Raw genomic sequence first — 17,518 nt, 5'->3', positions numbered from 1 at the left:
AGGCTGCTCCACAGGCTCGGTGGGGCTCAGCTACTCCTTGCCAGCTGCACTGCACGGCTGACTTGCACACTCCTTGCTTTACTCAGTGCCCATCCTGCGTCAAGCTACCTTCTGCTTTTTCCCTTCGTTCTAATGCTTTGTACCAGAGGTGTGGGGGACTTCTTTTTCTGCTCTTTTTCTTCTTCCTTTTCTTTTTCTTGCTCTTTTTCTTCCTTTTCCCTCTTTTTCTTCTTTTTCTCTTTTTCTTCTTTTTCTTTTTCCCTTTATTTTTCTTTTCCTTTTCCTTCTCCTTTTTCTTTCCCTTGCTCTTTTTCTTCCTTTTTCCTCTTTTTCTTCTTTTTCCCTTTATTTTTCTTTTCCTTTTCCTTCTTTTTCTTTCCCTTGCTCTTGCTCTTTTTCTTCCTTTTTCCTCTTTTTCTTCTTTTCCTCTTTTTCTTCTTTTTCCCTTTATTTTTCTTTTCCTTTTCCTTCTTTTTCTTTCCCTTGCTCTTGCTCTTTTTCTTCCTTTTTCCTCTTTTTCTTCTTTTCCTCTTTTTCTTCTTTTCCCCTTTATTTTTCTTTTCCTTTTCCTTCTCCTTTTTCTTTCCCTTGCTCTTGCTCTTTTTCTTCCTTTTTCCTCTTTTTCTTCTTTTCCTCTTTTTCTTCTTTTTCCCTTTATTTTTCTTTTCCTTTTCCTTCTTTTTCTTTCCCTTGCTCTTGCTCTTTTTCTTCCTTCTTCCTCTTTTTCTTCTTTTTCTTTTTCCCTTTATTTTTCTTTTCCTTTTCCTTCTTTTTCTTTCCCTTGCTCTTGCTCTTTTTCTTCCTTCTTCCTCTTTTTCCTCTTTTTCTCTTTCTTGCCCTTGCTTGCTCTTGATGTTATTTGTTATTCTTCCTTTTTCCTCTTTTTCTTCTTTTCTTTTTCTTTTTTCTTTTTTTTCTTTTTCTTCTTTTTCTTTTTCTTGCTCTTGCTTTTACTTTTCTTCTTTTTTTTTCTCTTTTTCTTTTTCTTCTTTTTCTTGCTTGCTCCTGCTCTTTTCTTCCTATTTCCTCTTTTTCTTATTTTTGTTTTCCTTTTTTTTCTTTTCCTTTTCCTTCTTCTTTTTGTTTCCTTTGCTCTTGCTCTTTTTCTTCCTTTTCCCTCTTTTTCTTATATTCTTTTTATTTTTTCTTTTTTCTTCTTTTATTTTTCTTTTTTTCTTTTTCTTCTTCATTCTCTTTTTCTTCTTTTTTGCTTCTTTTTCTTCTTCTTGCTCTTACTTTTTCTTTCTTTCTATTCTTTCTTCTTTTTCTTGCTTGTTCTTGCCCTTTTTCTTCCTATTTCCTCTTTTTCTTACTTTTCTTTTTTTTCCTTTCTTTTCCTTTTCCTTCTCCTTTTTCTTTCCTTTGCTCTTGCTCTCTTTCTACCTTTTCCCTTTTTTTCTTATTTTTCTTTTTCCTTTTCTTTTTCTTCTTCATTGTATTTCCTTTTTCTCTTAGTTTTTCTTCATTTCCTTTTTCCTTTTATTTTCTTTTTCTTTTCCTTTTTCTTCTCCTTTTTCTTTCCTTTGCTCTTGCTCTTTTTCTTCCTCTTTCCTCTTTTTCTTCTTATTTTTCTTTTTCTTCTTCCTTTTCTTTTTCTTTTTCTTCCTTTTTTCTTTTTTTCTTCTTATTTTTCTTTTCTTTTTCTTCTTTTTCTTTTTCCTTTTATTTCGTTTTTCTTTTCCTTTTCCTTCTCCTTTTTCTTTACTTTGCTTTTGCTCTTTTTCTTCCTTTTCCTCTTTTTCTTGTTCCTTTTATTTTTATTTATCTTTCTTTTTCTCTTATTTCCCTTTCTCTTTCTTTTCCTTTCTCTTTTTCTTTCTCATTTTCTCTTTTTCTTTGTTTTAATCTTTATTTTCCTTTTATTTTTATTTTCTCTTCCTTTTTCTTTTTCTTTGTCCTTTTTATTTTTTTCTTCCTCTTCTTCCCTTCCCCTTACTTTCTCCCTTCCCTTCTCCTTTCCCTTCCTCTTCCCTTCTGCATTCCTTTCTCCTTCATTTCTGCCTTCCCTTCCTCCTCAGTTCAAGAGAGCTGTTGAGGTGCTGGAAGGTGTTGAGAGAAGGGCAGCAAGGCTGGGGAGGGGCCTGGAGCAGAGCCCTGTGAGGAGAGGCTGAGGGAGCTGGGGGTGTGCAGCCTGCAGCAGAGGAGGCTCAGGGCAGAGCTCATTGCTGTCTACAATTCCCTGCAGGGAGGCTGTAGCCAGGTGGGGTTGGGCTCTGCTGCCAGGCAAGCAGCACCAGAACAAGGGGACAGTCTCAAGCTGTGCCAAGGGAGGTCTGAGGAACCTGGGGCTGCTTTATCTGGAGAAGAGAAGAGTGAGAGGGGATTTAATCAATGTTTATAAACATCTGAGGGCTGGGGGACAGGCTCTGCTCACTGCTGCCTGGGCTAGGACAAGCAGCAGTGGATGGAAGCTGCAGCACAGGAGGTTCCAACTCAACACAAAGGGGAACTTCTTGACTGGAGGGGTCCCAGAGCTGAGGGAGCTGGGGGGGTGCAGCCTGCAGAAGAGGAATCTCAGGGCAGACTTCGTTGATGTCTACAACTACCTGGAGGGAGGCTGTAGCCAGGTGGGGTATCAGCAACACAGGGCTGGAACACCTCTGCTATGAGGACAGGCTGTGAGAGTTGGGGCTTCTCTCAAGCAGACTTCAAGGAGACCTTGTAGCAGACTTCCAGTATCTGGAGGCTGGGGAGGGACTATTGGCAAGGTCTTGTAATGAAAGGATGAGGAAGAATGGGTTAAAACTGGAAGAGATGAGATTTAAACTGGATATTGGGAGGAAGCTCTTCGATGACCTTTGAGGTCCCTTTCAACCTAAACCATTCTATGACTCTATGACCTCCAAGGACTGCAACTCCACCTAACATGTTGACCTATGTGTTGACATCTGAGCTTGTTCCTGCATTTTGTTCCTACCTCTTGACTCCATCTGATCCTTACTGAGCCTTGTGTCAGCTTTCTCCTTGTTACCTTTGTGCTAGCTTCATCTGTGAGAACAAAACAACTTTTTAACCAGAGCCTCATGAGAAACAAACTCACACACACACAAAAAAAAGCTATTATGGATTTTTAACAGTGCTCATAAGCCCTTCTGGGAAGCTGATGATACTTATGTACATCCTTATTTACAGTAGTTCTGCTCCCACAGAAACAATTCTGAGGTGTATGGATTTTTCAACAGCAACAGATTTATTCAATGAGGTCTGAGGCACTGAATTTAAAGCAAGCAATATATTCTTTTTACTCTGCTGGCCTGGATGGAAACAGATAACTTTTGAGAGTATTAACTGCATCCTCCATCCTTGTTAAGAAACAAAAGATTCATTATTTTCCTTTCACACACTCATTTGATCTCTGTCATGTACAGAAACATAGAATCAAGCAGGTTGGAAGAGAGCTCCAAGCTCAGCCAGTCCAACCTAGCACCCAGCCTTGGCCAATCAACCAGACCTTGACACTAAGTGCTGGAGAGCAGGCAGGGAGAAAGGGACTTGGGGGTGCTGGTAGAGAGGAACTGCAGAGGAGGCAGCAGTGTGCCCAGGTGGGCAGCAGAGCCAATGGCATCCTGGGCTGGCTCAGGAGCAGTGTGGGCAGCAGGACAAGGGAGGTTCTTGTGCCCCTGTGCTCGGCACTGCTCAGGCTGTGAACCTTGAGTGCTGTGTCCAGTTGTGGGCTCCTGAATTGCAGAGAGATGTTGAGGTGCTGGAAGGTATCCAGAGAAGGGAGACAAAGCTGGTGAGAGGCCTGGAACACAAACTCTACAAGGAGAGGCTGAGGGAGCTGGGGGGGTGCAGCCTGCAGCAGAGGAGGCTCAGGGCAGAGCTCATTGCTGCCTGCAGCTGCCTGCAGGGAGGCTGTAGCCAGATGGGGTTGGGCTCTGCTGCCAGGCAGCCAGCACCAGAAGAAGGGGACACAGCCTGGAGCTGTGCCAGGGCAGGTCTAGGCTGGATGTGAGGAGGAAGTTGTTGGCAGAGAGAGTGATTGGCATTGGAATGGGCTGCCCAGGGAGGTGGTGGAGTCACTGTGCCTGGAGGTGTTCTTGCCAGGCCTGGCTGGGGCACTTAGTGCCATGGTCTGGTTGGTTGGGCAGGGCTGGGTGCTAGGTTGGACTGGCTGAGCTTGGAGCTCTCTGCCAGCCTGGCAGATTCTATGGTTCTGTGATCTTTTCTGTTTTATATTTGGGGGGGGGGGGGGGGGTGGGGGGGTGTGTGTCTGAGATTTTTTAGTTCTTTCCACCCCTCTAAAAGTAAGATAAAGAGACATTGAGCAGAAAAATTAGGAAACACACTAAAATGTTTGGCTGACTTCCAGCCCCTGACATTCTCTCATCCTGTGATTCTAGAGTTGTATAACTCTGTGATTATGTAGAGTTACAGTGACTTTGTAGTTCTGAGAACAGAGGTTGGAGCAAGGCTGCTGCTGATCTCTTCTCCCAAGTGAGTAGTGATAGAACGAGAGGAAATGGGCTGGAGTTGTGCCAGGGGAGGGTTAGTTTGGATATAAGGAAAAACTTTGCTGACTGAGTGGTGAGCTGCTGGAACAGGCTGCACAGGGAGGTGGTGGAGTCTCCATCCCTGGAGGTGTTCAAGACGTGTGTAGATGTGACACTTGAGCTTTGTGGCCGCGGTAGTTGGGTTGCAGTTGGACTTGATGATCTTAAAGGTCTTTTCCTCCCTTTATGATTCTCTGATCAGTTTATTGAAGGATCTGCAGCTGCAGCCTTTCCCTCTGCACCCACAGTGTGGCAGACAAGATGGAGCAGTGACTTTGGTCTGCACACCAACCTTTGGTGTTAACTAGAAGCACGAAGCATTATCGCTGCTAGAAGCAGGCACTGCCTACAAAAACCTGCTGCTAATTTCAGCAGCAGCAGGCAGTTAGAGGAGGCTGAGCTGAGAAGGAAAATTCTCAGACTCAATCAGGGCTGACCTAACTCAAACCAGGACAAAAACTCCATTAGGTAGGGATTTGTTCCTGCACATGCATTGCACATCTTAGTTCTGACATGAAAGCTCAGCCGTAGAGGAAACAATGCTTCCCCTCCCCAGAAATGTGCCAGCAGCTCTTTATCTGTCAAATCATGTTTTCTTAGGGAGTCTTCTTTTTGTTTTCTGAAGAGTTTGACATGAGAAGATTAGGATATGAAATCTGCTTTATGGGAGGCTCTCTGAGAGATGTCTTTGCTCGTCGATGCCAGAAACGTTTCCCACGCTGCAGCTGCTCTGTTTGCCAAAGCTGCTGTGTAAAACCCACAACAAATGAAAAGAGATGTGACAGAAGCCTGCAAATTGCATCTTTGTTAGCAAGGTGATTTTGCCTGTCATTCTGAGGCACATATTTTACATGTGCACACCTAGAAACATGTCTGTGTTTATATATATAACCAGAGACAGGATTGCTAAGCTTAAAAAATACTAACAACTCCAATACTTGGCTTGATCTGATATATGTTTATCTATATATGACTGAAATGTCTGGAAAATAAATAGATCTCCCTTAAAGATGAATAAATAACTGGTGCTGAAGTGCTCCAGGAGAAGTATAGCTAGATGAATGGGGAAAAACATTGTCAAGAGGAGATGGATGGATCTTCTCTCCCATATGCTTCCAGCTGCACACATCTTCACACACAGAATCATAGAACCAATCACTTGGTTGATTTTATGATTCCATGCTTCTGTGATTCCATGATCTCTAAAAAAGTCCTGGGAGTCCCAGAAGCATAGAATCAAGCAGGTTGGAAGAGAACTCCAAGTTCATCCAGTTCAACCTAGCACCCAGCCATATGCAGTCAACCAGACCATGGCACTACAGAACCACAGAATCACAGAATCAAGCAGGTTGTAAGTGAACTCCAAGTTCATCCAGTCCAGCCTATCACCCAGCCATGTCCAGTCAGCCAGACCATGGCACTAAATGACTCATTCAGGCTTTGCTTCAATGCCTCCAGGGGTAGTGACTCCACCACCTCCCTGGGCAGCCCATTCCAATGCCAATCACTCTCTCTGCCAACAACTTCCTCTTAACATCCAGCCTAGACCTGCCCTGGCACTACTTGTGTCCACTTCTTCTGGTGCTGCTTGCTTGGCAGAAGAGTCCAATACCACCTGGCTACAGCCTCCCTGCAGGCAGCTGCAGGCAGCAATGAGCTCTGCCCTGAGCCTCCTCTGCTGCAGGCTGCACACCCCCAGCTCCCTCAGCCTCTCCTCACAGGGCTCTGCTCCAGGACCCTCCCCAACCTTGCTGCCCTTCTCTCAACACCTTCCAGCACCTCAATATCTCTCTTTGAGGAGCCCAGAACTGGACACAGCACTCCAGGGGTGGCCTGAGCAGTGCTGAGCACAGGGGCAGAAGCAGCTCCCTTGTCCTGCTGGACACACTTGTGCTGATGTGCTCCAGAAAAAAATATAGCTTGATGCATGGGGAAAAATCCTGCCCAGAAGAGACTGATGGAACTTATCTTTTATACTTCCATCTTCACACCGAGCTGTAAAAACGTCCTAGAAGTCCCCTCTGTTACAAAGAGAACCTGAGGGAGCTGAGGCTGTGCTGCTTGGAGAAGAGGAGATTGAGATTTGACCTCATCAGTGGTTAGCAATATGTAAAGGTGAGTGCCAGGAGGCTGCAGCCAGGCTCTGCTGGGTGATGCCCAGTGCCAGGACAAGAGCCAATGGGTGGAAGTTGAGGCATAGGAGGTTCCATGTGAACCTGAGGAGGAATTTTTTCCCCATGAGGGTGACAGAGCTGCCCAGGGGGGTTGTGGATCTCCCTCTTTGGAGAGATTTAAACCCCACCTGGATGCGTTCCTGTGTGATCTGGTGTAGGAGATCTCACTCTGGCAGGGGGTTGGACTGGATGAGTTGGAGCAAAAGGAGCAAAACCAGAAAAGAAAGCTAAAGCTGCACCCAAAACTCTCCTGCTAGAGCCCACCTGTTCAGATGTCAGTGTTTTGCTGGGTTTCTGTCTCTAGATGGCACAGTGCACAGCACCTAAGGAGGCTGTGCTAGAAACATCTACTTGAGAACACTGTGTTTAATGAACTGAGCCTCATCTATGCATTATGCTTAAAGTATGTTAAGATATCTCACTGCAGATGCTTTTTCTTAACTGAGTCCCTCTCTTGGCATAGGATTTTGCCATTTTTGAATGGTTTGTAGAATCACAGAAGCATAGAATCAGAGAAGGATAGAATCATAGAAGCATACAATCAGAGAAGCAAAGATTCAGAGAATCATAGAAACACAGAATCATAGAAACACAGAAGCATAGAATTAGAGAATCAAAGAATCAGAGAATAAGAGAAGCATAGAATTAGAGAATCAGAGAAGCATAGAATCATAGAAGCGTAGAATCAGAGAATCAGAGAACCATAGAAGCATAGAAGCATAGAAGAATAGAATCAGAGAATCATAGAAGCATAGAATCAGGGAATCATAGAAGCATAGAAGAATAGAATCAGAGAATCATAGAAGCACAGAATCATAGAAGCATAGAAGAATAGAATCAGAGAATCATAGAAGCACAGAATCATAGAAGCATAGAAGAATAGAATCAGAGAATCATAGAAGCATAGAAGAATAGAATCAGAGAATCATGGAAACAGAGAAACAGAGAAGCATAGAAGCATAGAATCAGAGGATCATGGGAGCATAGAGTCAGAGAATCAGAGAATCATAGAAGTATAGAGTCAGAGAATCACAAAAGCATAGAAACATACAATCATAGAAGCATAGAATCAAAGAATCAGAGAAGCATAGAAGAATAGAATCAGAGAACCATAGAAGAATAGAATCAGAGAATCATAGAAGCATAGAATCAGAGAATCACAGAAGCATAGAAGAATAGAATCAGAGAATCAGAGAAGCATAGAGTCATAGAAGTATAGAATCAGAGAATCATGGAAGCATAGAGTCAGAGAATCATAGAATTATAGAATCAGAGAATCATGGAAGCAGAGAATGAGAAAATCATAGAAGTATAGAGTCAGAGAATCAGAAAAGCATAGAATCAGAGAATCATGGAAGCATAGAAGAATAGAATCAGAGAATCATAGAAGCACAGAATCAGAGAATCATAGAGTCAGAGAATCAGAGAATTATAGAATCAGAGAATCGTGGAAGCAGAGAATCAGAGAATCATAGAAGCATAGAGTCAGAGAATCATAGAAGTATAGAATCAGAGAATCACAAAAGCATAGAAGCATAGAATCATAGAAACTTACAATCATAGAAGCATAGAAGAAGAGTATCAGAGAATCATAGAAGCATAGAATCATAGAAACATACAAGCATAGAAGAGAATCAGAATCATAGAAGCATAGAACCAGAGAATCATAGAAGCATAGAATCAGAGAATCATAGAAGTATAGGATCAGAGAATCACAAAAGCATAGAAGCATAGATTCATAGAAACACAGAATTAGAGAATCAGAGAAGCACAGAATCATAGAATTAGAGGATCATAGAATCATAGAAGCATAGAATCAGTCAGGATTGGAAAGGACCACAACAACCATCTAGTTCCAACTCCCCTGCCATGGGCAGGGCTTCAAAACATAGCAGAGGCAAAGAGGACTCTCTTCATTTATCATCTGCTTCCCCCAAGGAATTGCAAAGTCCTCAGAACTGCAGCAGTGAGCAGTGCCAAGTGATAGTTTGTGTGTTTGTGGCACTCCACTGTGCACTTCCTCAGACACCCTTCTCCTGCACCACCCTGCTTTCATCACGTATTTGTGTTCCAGGAGACAACATCTGCTGAGTCCAACAGGTATGCACAGGCCAGGACACAGTATCTTAACCCCCCCCCCCACAAACATGCACATTTCCTTTCCTTTCAGCCACAACCACTACAGTAATCAGTGGTTACTCTTAATTAGCAATCCCAACAAGCTAAAAGGAGAGTGAGGGAACAACTTTTAACCTTCTGTTTCTTGAAGTCATTTATCTTGTGTGCCTTACCCTACCTCTTTTGGGTTTTTTTCACCCTTAGGCTTACCTTGTGGCTGTTTATTTTGATTCATCTGTGTTCTATGACCTTTTCCAATGAAGGGAAATAAATCACCCTGCCTGCACCCCTTCCTACCCCACTGTGTGGGGGGGGAACAAAGCTGCAAGTTTCATTATAAGGAGAGGGAATTTGATCTTTACCAGCTCAGACATCTCCACAGAGCTAAGCTATGCAGCTTGTGCTCTTTTACTCCCCCTTTGCTTAACCTCATTTCAGATGTGAAGCTTCAGATGGAGAAACAGTCAAGAAAATAGAATCAGACTGCAGAAATGTATAGGCCTTGTCACAAACCTTTAGTACTTTGCTGGATGGGATTTTTTTCTCCCTCTAGACTGGAAGTGAGGCTGAGTAAGGAAGGGCAAGGGCAAAAGAGAGAAGGAAGTGTCAGGTGAAAACAGAAATAGTTGATTGTGTGCAATAAGCATTTCAGTCAGCTTTCCCCTTCTTTCCCTTTCCCTTCTTCCCCTTTTCCTTTCCCCCTCTCCTTCTCTCTCTCCCTTTTCCCCTCTCCCTTTTTGTCTTCCCTCTCTCCCTCTCTCTCCATTTTCCTTCTCCCCCTCCCTCTCCCTTTTCCCTTTCCTTCCTCCTCTCTCTCCATTTTCCCTTTCCCCTCTCCTTTTCCTTCTCTCTCCCCTTTCCCCTCTCCCTCTCACAGGCTCACAGGATGTGAGGGGTTGGAAGGGACCCAAATAGATCATTGAGTCCAACCCCCCTGCCAGAGCAGGAGAATGCTATCTAACACAGATCACAGAGGAACACATCCAGACAGGCCTGGAAAGGCTCCAGAGAAGGTCCTCTCCCCTTTTCCCTCTTCTTTCTCCCCATTTCCCTCTCCCCTTTTACCTTTTCCATTTTCCCTATCCTCTTTTTCCTCTTCCCCATTCCCTTTTCCCTTTTCCTACTCCTTCTCCCATTTTCCCTTTTCCCTCTTCCTTTTCCCCTTTTCCCTCTTCCTTTTCCCCTTTTCCCTCTTCCTTTTTCCCTTTTCACTATCCCCTTTTCCCTCGTTCTTTTCCCTCTTCCCTCTTCTTTCCCCTCATGTCCCTCTCTCCTCTTACCTTTTCCACTTTCCCTATCCTCTTTTTTCCTCTCCCCTCTTCCTTCTTCCCTTTTCCTACTCCCTCTCCCATTTTCCCTCTTCTCTTTCTCCATTTCCCTCTCCCATTTTTCCTTTCCCCTTTCCTCTTTTCCCTCTTCTCTTTCTCCATTTCCCTCTCCCATTTTTCCTTTCCCCTTTCCTCTTTTCCCTCTTCTCTTTCTCCACTTCCCTCTCCCATTTTTCCTTTCCCCTTTCCTCTTTTCCCTCTTCTCTTTCTCCATTTCCCTCTCCCATTTTTTCTTTCCCCTTTCCCCTTTTCCCTCTTCTCTTTCTCCACTTCCCTCTCCCAATTTTTCTTTCCCTTTTCCCCTTTTCCCTCTTCTCTTTCTCCATTTCCCTCTCCCATTTTTCCTTTTCCCTTTCCCATTTTCTCTCTTCCTTTTTCTCTTTTCCTTTTCTCTCTTCCTTTTCCCCTTTTCCCTTTCTCTCTTCCTTTTCCCCTTTTCCTTTTCTGTCTTCCTTTTCCCTTTTCCCCTTTCCCCTTTCAGCTTTCCCCTTCTTTTATTTTCCTTGTATCTTTTCTTTCCCAAATCCTTTTGCTTTTGGAACCATTGCACTCCACTGCTACGCTTCAGCTGGAGGTGAGTCTCTGCTGTAAAAGTTGTTTTCTGTTTGGTTTGGCTTTGGGTTTTTTTGCTAGGCTATGATAAATGTATTTACAGTCAGCTTGAAGTGTAGCTTCAAGAGAAAACCAGCTTGTCAGAGCTGACAACTAGCCAGTGTATGGCCCTCTGATGTTGTGCACTTGTATTCTTGACACGTGGAAGAGAGAAATTAGCAGAACAGCTTGGGGAGGAATTAAGAGGATGATGCAGGCATGCAGAAAGCTGCTGTGAGAGGGGCAGTCAGTGACACATTCAGTGTGCTGCAAATCACAGCTATCACAGAATCACTGAATTCACCAGGTTGGAAAAGACCTCCAGAACCATCCAGTCCAACCTAGCACCTGCCCCTTCTAGTTCAGTTGTGGCACTAAGTGCCTCATCCACTCTCCTCTTAAATGCCTCCAGGGTTGGCAACTCCACCACCTCCCTGGGCAGCCCATTCCAATGCCAATCACTCTCTTTGCCAACAACTTCCTCATCACATCCAGCCTAGACCTGCCCTGGCACAGCTCCAGGCTGTGTCCCCTTGTTCTGCTCCTGGCTGCCTGGCAGCAGAGCCCAACCCCACCTGGCTACAGCCTCCCTGCAGGCAGCTGCAGGCAGCAATGAGCTCTGCCCTGAGCCTCCTCTGCTGCAGGCTGCACACCCCCAGCTCCCTCAGCCTCTCCTCACAGGGCTGTGCCCCAGGACCCTCCCCAGCCTTGCTGCCCTGCTCTCAACACCTTCCAGCACCTCAGCAGCTCTCTGCAATTCAGGAGCCCAGAACTGGACACAGCACTCCAGGGGTGGCCTGAGCAGTGCTGAGCACAGGGGCACAAGAACCTCCCTTGTCCTGCTGCCCACACTGCTCCTGAGCCAGCCCAGGATGCCATTGGCTCTGCTGCCCACCTGGGCACTGCTGCCTCCTCTGCAGCTCCTCTCTGCCAGCACCCCCAGGGCCCTCTCTGCCTGCCTGCTCTCAGCCACTCTGGCCCCAGCCTGCAGTGCTGCTTGGGGTTGTTGTGGCCAAAGTGCAGAACCCTGCCCTTGGCCTTGTTCAATCTCATCCCCTTGGCTTCTGCCCACCCACACAGCCTGGCCAGGTCCTTACATGTCTATAGGTATATAGCCATATATATATATATATGTACATCTCCCCTAGAGGAGCCAGATGCTGAAAGCTATTTGCTTTAATCTTCCATCCTACACTAACTAATGAAATGCTACACTAAAAATGAAAAGCTTTGAGACCCATTTATGTCATAATGAAAGATAATGGCAATAAGTTATACCTGAAAGAGATTATTCACTTGCCTAACCTTTCAGAATGTAAGAGCACGAAGAGGAAGCTCCCTAACCTCTGTGCACTGAGTGGAGGAGATGTTTTCCTTTCCCCTCCAGCTCTGTAAGTAATACTGCTGCAGGCACCTTGGTTTTTCCCAGAATAAATACAAAGGTAGGGGCAATTAAATCAAATACCTCAAGTGGCTTCAGTTTGATCCAAATATTGTTGTGAATGGATTTTTCTATGTGTTGGATTAATCATGCTGTGATGAGTTAATTGCTGCTTATAATTAGTTGCAATTGATATCCATCCATCAAACAATAACACTGCAGTTTTCCTTCTTCCTCTGTGCTTCAATGCCCAGGGTGCTGAGCCATCTTGTTTCAAGTGAACTCTCACCCTGAAAGGTTGGACTAGATGGTCCTTGAGGTCCCTTCCAACCTGGTGTTCTACAAATCTATGGCTACCAGGTCTTCTTCTAGAGATATACTCCTTGTCATCTAATTTCTTTCTTACTGAGTGACTGAGAATCATAGAATTATAGGATCCTAGAATCACAGACTCATAGAATCAGTCAGGGTTGGGAGGGAACACAAGGAGCAGCCAGTTCCAACTCCCTGCCATGCCTAGGGACACCCTACCCTAGAGCAGGCTGCACACAGCCTCAGCCAGCCTGGCCTCAAACACCTCCAGCCATGGGGCCTCAGCCACCTCCCTGGGCAATCCCTGCCAGCCTCTCACCACTCTCCTGCTCAACAACTTCCTCCTCACCTCCAGCCTCACTCTCCCCACCTCCAGCTTTGCTCCATTCCCCCCACTCCTGCCACTCCCTCACAGCCTCAAAAGTCCCTCCCCAGCTTTTTTGGAGCCCACTTCAGATCCTGGCAGGCCACAAGAAGGTCACCTGGGAGCCTCCCCTGCTCCAGCCTGCACAGCCCCAACTCTTTCAGGCTGTGCTAACAGCAGAGCTGCTGCAGCCTCTGAACATCCTCCTGGCCCTGCTCTGGACACTCTCCAGCATCTCCACATCCTTCTTATGATAGGGGCTCCAGTGCTGGATGCATCTTTCTGGTGTTATTGCAGTTAAATGTGAGCAGTGCTCATCTGGAAGCTTATGGGGAAAAATAAAGAGGAGAAGGGAGCAATGATGTTGAGTTCAGCAGATGGTGCAGGAGCACGCAGGCGGCATGGCCAGAGGAGAGCCTGGCTCCACTGCTTTGCTCTCAAACCTGTGCTCCAGCCTAGGGCAGATCTAGGGTTCAAACAGCAGCCAGTTGGTAAAAGGAAGGCTTAGTGTGGTGGCATGGACAGCAAGCAAAATCAGATGGCATAGAATCAAGCAGGTTCAAAGACAGCTCCAAGCTCATCCAGCCCAGCCTAGCACCCAGCCCTGCCCAACCAACCAGACCATGGCACTAAGTGCCCCAGCCAGGCTTGGCAAGAACACCTCCAGCCACAGCCACTCCACCACCTCCCTGGGCAGCCCATTCCAATGCCAATCACACTCTGCCAGGAACTTCCTCCTCACATCCAGCCTAGACCTGCCCTTGCACAGCTTGAGGCTGTGTCCCCTTGTTCTGCTGCTGGCTGCCTGGCAGCAGAGCCCAACCCCACCTGGCTACAGCCTCCCTGAAGGTAGCTGCAGACAGCAATGAGCTCTGCCCTGAGCCTTCTCCAGGCTAAACAACTCCACGTCCTTGGACTTCTTTGAATGAACAGCCCTGAGGGATAGAAATTATTGTTTAAGGTATGGATGGAGTCAGGTTGTGCCAACTGAGATTGGAGTCCCAAGTGAGATGATGATTTTGCTTCATTTGAAATGTATCTGATTGCATTTGCTCTACTCGAGCTATGCATACATCTGTTCTGCTAGAGTGACATCCCAGTGCACATGAAGGCCCTGGAGGAATTATGTGTGGAAGCTGAACTGGAGACCTCTGGATCATAAAGCATAAGGTTTTTCTGGTGGAACTACTGTTCAGGTCAGGGTAGCATGTCTGCCACTGCCATCACAGGCACAGCCTACCTGCTAGTGGGAGATGAAACAGCTACATGGTGTTTTGTGCAGCACACAGTTGCCCTTAAGCATATGGTCTTTTGCCAGTGTTTGAGGAAGCTCTGCAGGACAGGTAATTAGAAACTTTGTGATGGAGCCACCAAATAATCACACAAGTGGTGAAATAGCTCTGGCAGTAGAGCATCTGGGGGGGAAAGAATGATTGAATCTGCTGAAACAGTCTGCTCTGCATTAAAGGGAGTGCTGACATAGAGTCAGAGAACTACAGAGTCACAGAATCACAGAGTCAGAGAATCAGAGAATGGCAGGGGCTGGAAGGGACCTCATAGAATCATAGAATCAAGCAGTTTGGAAGGGACCTCCAAGCTCATCCAGTCCAACCTAGCACCCAGCCCTATCCAGTCATCTAGACCATGGCACTAAGTGCCCCAGCCAGGCTTTTCTTGACAGATCATCTGGTCCAGCCCCCCTGCCAGAGCAGCACCACCCAGAGCAGATCACACTGAAAGGCATCCAGATGGTTCTTGAGTGTCTTCATAGAGGGAGACTCCACAGCCTCCCTGGGCAGCCTGTACCAGTCAACCTCACAGGGAAAAAAATTCCTCCCCAGGTTCACATGGAACATTCTATGCCCCAGCTTCCACCCATTGCCTCTTGTCCTGTTGGGCATCACTCAGCAGAGGCTGGCTCCAGCCTCCTGGCACTCAGCCCTTACGTATTTATAACCATGAATGAGGTCACCTCTCAGTCTCCTCCTCTCCCAGCAGCACAGCTCAGCTCCCTCAGGCTCTCCTCGTAAGGAAGATGTTCAACTTCCTTAATCATCTTTGTGGCTCTGTGCTGGACTCTCTCAAGTAGCTCCCTGACCTTCTTGATCTGGGGAAGGGCAGAACTGGACACAATACTCCCAGATGAGACCTCACCAGGGAAGAGTAGAGGGGCAGGAGAACCTCCCTCTACCTGCTAACCACATCACTTCTAATCCACCCCAGAATGGCATTGGCCCTCCTGGCAACAAGAGCACACTGCTAACAGGGAGGGAGTACACTCTCTGCTGAGGAAGGCTGCAATGCTAACATTTGTCATGTCACAGACAAGGAGTAATGCTCATCCTCATCTGACAAACATTAGCTCTCCAGTTAGTGAGATAACAGTGTCTGGAGAAAGTTGATAGCAGCAGTGCCAAGCAGCCGGAGAGATTCCCAGCTCCTTGGTGTCCCAGGGCTGTAAAATATCTGCTGTCATTGATAGGGCTGCCTTGGCTCTTAAATCTCAGGCATCTATATTTCTTTTTCTCCAATATTAAAACAGCAAAGGGGAATAAGAGGCAGCAAAGCTCTGATTGCTGGGTGTGAGCAACTGCTGCTCCCCTCGGAGCTGCGATCCTGCTCCCCGTGCGCTGCCGACAGCTGAGCTTACTGAGGTGTTCTGCTGTCCTCTGCCACCAAGGGAACGAGACATAGACCCAACCAGGGTGGAGGAGACCTCCAGGACCAGCAGGTGTTGATCTGTTAGAGGGTAGAGAGCCCTGCAGAGGGACCTGGCCAGGCTGGTTGGGTGGGCAGAGGCCAATGGGATGAGACTGAACAAGGCCAAGGGCAGGTTCTGCACTTTGGCCACAGCAACCCCAAGCAGCACTGCAGGCTGGGGCCAGAGTGGCTGAGAGCAGGCAGGCAGAGAGGCTGGTGTGGCCCACCTCTGGGGACAGCCACTCCACCACCTCCCTGGGCAGCCCATTCCAATGCCAATCACTCTCTGCCAACAACTTCCTCCTCACATCCAGCCTAGACCTGCCCTGGCACAGCTTGAGGCTTTGTCCCCTTCTTCTGATGCTGGCTGCCTGGCAGCAGAGCCCAACCCCACCTGGCTACAGCCTCCCTGCAGGCAGCTGTAGACAGCAATGAGATCTGCCCTGAGCCTCCTCTGCTGCAGGTTGCACCCCCCCAGCTCCCTCAGCCTCTCCTCACAGGGCTCTGCTCCAGGACCCTCCCCAGCCTTGCTGCCCTTCTCTCAACACCTTCCAGCACCTCAGCAGCTCTCTGCAATTCAGGAGCCCACAACTGGACACAGCACTCCAGGGGTGGCCTGAGCAGTGCTGAGCACAGGGGCACAAGAACCTCCCTTGTCCTGCTGCCCACACTGCTCCTGAGCCAGCCCAGGATGCCATTGGCTCTGCTGCCCACCTGGGCACTGCTGCCTCCTCTGCAGCTCCTCTCTGCCACCACCCCCAGGGCCCTCTCTGCCTGCCTGCTCTCAGCCACTCTGTCCCTCACAAGTTCTTTCATGCTCATTGAGTTTTCTGTCTCAGTATCTATGATTCTTGAGTTTCTGATAAAACCAGACTGTGTGTTCCCCCCATCTCCCCCTTCTGTTGCTGCAGTCAAAAGTTTAAGCAATCATTAACCTTGCTTCTTTTTCTGTTGTTTTGGGAGTTTTCCCCACCTGTGTTGTCTGAGAACAAACCCAGTGACCAAAGAAAGGCTTCCAAGGAGCCACAGGTACTCCAGCTGTGGGTAAGAGCTTCTCCTGAACAGCTTTGGGGGAGAGGCCACTGGCAGCACTGCCAAACCAGGCAGGTGGCACTGGGCTGAACCCTTCACATCTATAAGGAGCTGGGCTTGGCAGGAGCAGGTGCTGAGCTGGTGGGGACTCCGTGTTGAATCTAATGCAGCGGATGATCTGGCTCAGCAAACGTTCAGCGTGGATGCTCCTGCCTGCTCAATGTTAAGTAACTGAGTAAACACAAGAGAAGATCCTCATGAGTGTGAAATAGCTGCTGGGAAAATAATCACAAACCCACAAAGCCCTGAAATGTCCAAGAGCAGAAAAAATATTCTCACTCATTTGCCTGCTGCTGTGTCTGATCTGTACCTCCTGTCGAAGCATCACTCTGCCTGCACGGTGGGGACAGACTGAAAGAGTTGGGGCTGTGCAGGCTGGAGCAGAGGAGGCTCCCAGGGGACCTCCTTGTGGCCTGCCAGGGTCTGAAGGAGCCTCCAAAAAAGCTGTGAAGGGGCTTTTTAGGCTGTCAGGGAGTGGCAGGAGTGGGGGAATGGAGCAAAGCTGGAGGTGGGGAGAGTGAGGCTGGAGGTGAGGAGGAAGTTGTTGAGCAGGAGAGTGGTGAGAGGCTGGACTGGGTTGCCCAGGGAGGTGGTTGAGGCCCCATGGCTGGAGGTGTTTGAGGCCAGGCTGGCTGAGGCTGTGTGCAGCCTGCTCTAGGGCAGGGTGTCCCTGGGCATGGCAAGATTAGGCATTCCCAGAAACTTTTAGTTGCTGGATAGAATTAATTTTTTTTAATGAGGAGAAACCTTGTTCCAGATGCTGTAGTCTGTTCTACAGCTCTGTCACCCTCATAGTGAACAAGCTTTACCTTATTTTCACATGGAACCTCCTCTTCTCCAGCTTGCCCCCATTGCCCTGTGTCCTGCCACTGAACATCACTGAACAGAGCCTGGCTCCATCCTCCCAACGCTGCTCTGCACATCTTTATCAGCATGAACAAGGGTAGCCCTCAGGTTCCTCTTCT

The sequence above is a fragment of the Pogoniulus pusillus genome, chromosome 10 (genome assembly GCF_015220805.1).
Source record: "Pogoniulus pusillus isolate bPogPus1 chromosome 10, bPogPus1.pri, whole genome shotgun sequence".
Lineage (NCBI taxonomy): Eukaryota > Metazoa > Chordata > Aves > Piciformes > Lybiidae > Pogoniulus > Pogoniulus pusillus.
The sequence above is the reverse complement of the archived record's forward strand: the minus strand, read 5'-3'. Positions refer to the sequence as shown.